We start from the raw sequence: 4,340 nt of genomic DNA on the forward strand, positions 1-4,340 counted from the left end.
AGACTTTAGGACTACCTGGATATGGACTTTAAAGAAAAGAAAGTTTCAACTTACCCTGGCATCACAAAGATCATTAGAGACAAGACTCTCTATTTTTTATGGTATAAGAAACGAAAGATCACTAGTTTCTTGGCACAAGAACTCATGGAGAATTTTAAAGAGGTTTCCAAAATATAGAATAACCTTTTATAACATAAATTATTTCATGTTTTTCTATACATGTAATGAAACTTGTGCCTTCAAATTTTCAATTTGATTCAAATACTTTCATAATGCATATCTGTTTTAACAGAAAATATGGACTACTGTATAGGAAATAATTTGTTAGGTAACTGACAATTGGCAGTCACATTACTATTACCACATTTTATGATCCACTTTTCAATGTTTTTTCTATGAAGCATATTTTAATGCACTTTTTATTATATAAAGTAAGCATTCTAAATTTGGATTCTCTCACTCTTAAGAAAACTGCCTTTATTGTTCAATCAACCAAATTATTGCCTTAAGAAATTTCACCCTTCTGCTCAGTGAGAGCTATTCAATGAATACATCTGAACAGGTACATGTGAAGCCTTTGACAAAACTATTACTAGTTTTCACTAGGTATTTTAATTTTCATGAAAATGAACTGAATTTAAAGTTGAATCATTTCTTATTTATATGACATAACCCACATATGCCCCCATGCATAACACACACACATGTACATATACACCCATAGCCATACAAACACATATACCTGAACACACAAACACACAAAGGAATAGAAAGGTGTTGAGTCCAAATTTCTATTAAAAGGAAATGATCTTATTCCATTTGCTTTCAAAGTTTCTTTCTTTTTACTATATTTAAAGTATCGAGCTATCATATATATATATATATATATATATATATATATATATATATATGTACTCAAAGACAAATACTACTCTCAGTTTCAATCACAGACATTTTTCATGTTGAATTCATACCATCAAGACTCCACCAATGATAGACCATCCAGATACATAATTGCAGAGCCCAGGATTTTTATGAAAATAATTAAACTTTCATAATGTCAAAGCAATATCATTAGGATGTATACTCTCAGTTGTCTTTCATGCTTACTCTTTTAAAGAGGGGTTAATTTCCTTGTGAGGTACTGAACATGCAAAACAAATTAAGATACTATTTTAATTTGGAAAATTTATCTTTAAAAGTATAGTGTGTCAGGAATGTGTTTTGATCAGATCCCAAGAATAGAATGATATGCAAAAGAAAATTTTAACTTTACAACACATTCTGTTAGATTTTTATTCCATTGTCTTGAATAAGTAAAATATCTCTTCTGAAATAAAACATTTTAATATCAAATTAAAGGTCAAAAGGATTTTTCATAAGAACATCCAGATTTTGTTCAAATGCTTTACACTATAATTTAAAATTTCTTTAAAAGAATTTGACTTTTGAAGGGAAGTTTTAATCATAATTTGAGAAATAAATTATTATATCATAAAACTCTTTACTGCAGATAATAGGAAACACTTCCTTCTTCTTCCTTAAAATGTCAGTGTGAATCTGATACATTTTATAGAAGAGGCTCTCAATAATGCCTAAATTCTAAAGATTGCTTTGTTAATTATGTTGTATATCATCTCAGAGGTATTCGGTATTCAATATGTGTTCTTTTATTGGCTCATGGTGTCAAATGAGCTCTCCAACATAATCAATTAATGAACAAAAGGAAAAAGTCTGAAATTAGCTCTCAAATAATAAGACTGGTAAAAGATAAGGTTATATTTGTCTTATGTTCTTTGGTATATGTTATTTTAAGCTGATATTTAGTTATGCAAAATAACCTGTTCCATATTAAAGTAATTGAAGAAGTTATAGTTATCCTGTGAGAACTGGATTATTTACATGAGAAAGAATATACCACCGTGATAAAATAATGTATGTTCATCTAATTGCATCATCTGTTTTTAATTTCAAAGTAAGAGACCAAAACAAACTGTGTTAGTCTAGGCTATTCTAAAAAATGCAAAAATTTCTCTAAGGGTTGTACTGTAATCTTGAGTTCTGACTAGGTCTGGAAATGCAATCACTTCTTCTATGTGAAACTCAGCCTTTTCTTCTAAGGCCTCTATAGTTTGGACAATTGCTAAAAATTCTTTAAAGAAAATGATTTTGTCTTCAAAATTAGCTTATTTAAGTTAATCAAATGCAAAAACATTTCATGAAAATAAAGGCCCTTTGCATATTTAACTAGACACAATAACTAGCTCAGTGGTTACATGAGGTTAATCATTGCATCAAATAAAAACCAAATGACTTAATTAGTACATACATTTTAATGTGTGATTTTTATATGTTAGCATCAATGTTAGTAATAGTATTAATTGATATTTAATACAGTAAATATTGCTATAATTGTCCTTACCTATTCACCAAGTGTTTCCTGTAGTTGAATTTGGTGTAGAGCAAAGTCTTACACAGTTTGTAGATAGGAATCAGCAGCTTGTGCTGACACTCTTTGGTAAAGTGATCATAGCTACATAAAAAACTTGGCTACCCTAAATAATTTGTTTTTGCTTCTTTTACTCCTGTTTATTTCTGAGACCAGGTATGTTGTAACCCATGCTGCCAAACAGTTCCCTAGGTAGCTGAGGTGAGATTTGAATTTCCTGTTTCTCCTGCTTCTACATTGATATCATATAGGCATGGTCTACTCTAAATTATTTCCCTATTCTGCCTAAACCTTCATATAAAGCTTCTCATTTTGCCCCTTTTCTCAGCCTTTTTCCAGAGTTACTATTTGTTACAAGAATAAATTCCTGTATTTAGAAAGAATATGTTTTTAATAATACAATAATTTCTCCTGTCACAAAAACAATGTTTCAACATGTGATCAATATAAAATGATGAATGATACTTTTTATGCCAAGTCTTTAAAATTCAGATGAGGCTGATATGAAAATAAGACTAAAGTAGATCATTAATCATGTTATATTGATTGTATGCTGTTTCTTATTTTTTTAACAAGGCTGTTGGAAAACCTAATACAGCGAACAAGAACTGCTTTAAACACTTCGCCTTCCTAAGAGAGATATCTCTCCTACAATGACATCTTATTTGCAAGTCGTGACTCGTTATCACTTCAAAACAATTAAAATGTTCTACATAATTAGATTACTTTATTATCATTTAATGTAGGGCAAAGCTCTTATCTTTCCACCACAAAATAGAGTAAAGGTGTTCTATTCAGAAACACATGTAAATAGAATAGAGACATAATTTGTTTTGTGTTTTTCTGTTTCATGTAATTCCTTGCTACTAAAGACTTTACTTGATTCATTGGGGTATGCTCACTCAACAGTAGGTTAATTAATTTGTTTCTGAACTTTTATCCTCTTAGATTTTTTATTAATCGAGAAACATTGATAAGATCATTACTGGATATTGCCTTACTGTGATATTATACACAGTTAATTATGTATACAGGTCAATGCTTAATTTGAAAGCTAAGCACTTTGATAAAAATCTGAACTCAACAAACTTTTATATTAAGTGAAATAATTTGTAAAGCAAGGTTTCTTTTGCTTTCTTTTCCTGACAGGATCTCCTGTAACACATTTTAATCTTTAACTCTCTATATAACTGAGGATGACCTTGATACTTTTGCCTCTCCAAACCAAGTGTTATGTGCACAAGCCCTTTAGACCTGAGGGTGAAAATCAGAACTACTGGCATGGTAGCAGGCACGCTAAAAATTCTGCAATTTTGTCAGCACCTTGAGTTCTGAATTGCTTTTTGTATTTAAAATCATTTAAATTACAGTAGTATTGTACCACGCTTTCCCTTCCCTTTCCTCCCTTCAGCCCTTTCCACCTGCCCTCTCTCAATGATTCCCATGCCCCTCTGCTCTAAATCGGATAGCCTCTTTTTGATTATTTGTGTAACATATATTTGTATATATTAAATTATATATGTAATCAGTGTGGATGTGAATTGTACAAATATGTAAATACAGCCTGATGTATTTGTTGTTGCTTATTTTTGTATGCTTTCAGGGTTTACTGCTCTGCGTTGGACAATCAATAAAGGGGCTCATCCGTGAAAGATGTTAATTCTCTTTCCAAGTGCAGTCATTACCTGTTTGTAGTTCTTTGTCTAATTGTGGGATCCTGCACATTTTTTTTCCTTCTACATTAGCATGTCAGTTGGCATGATCATTTTTCTTGCATTCTTTATGTGGAAATTTCCAGTAGAAACTGTTCTGTTTCTGCCCCAAAGAGATTTACAGACCTTTTGAGATTAACTATTAAGAACTGCTCGCTGGTTAATAATCTTACAACTGT

At 30.8% G+C, this 4,340-nt stretch overlaps 1 pseudogene; it reads right to left on the reverse strand.

The window, feature by feature from the left end:
* LOC102000200 overlaps positions 1–4,340 on the reverse strand; it is a 22,028-nt pseudogene that overhangs the window by 2,494 nt on the left and 15,194 nt on the right.

This window comes from Microtus ochrogaster, unplaced genomic scaffold (assembly GCF_000317375.1).
Source record: "Microtus ochrogaster isolate Prairie Vole_2 unplaced genomic scaffold, MicOch1.0 UNK2, whole genome shotgun sequence".
In the NCBI taxonomy this organism is placed as follows: Eukaryota; Metazoa; Chordata; class Mammalia; order Rodentia; family Cricetidae; genus Microtus; species Microtus ochrogaster.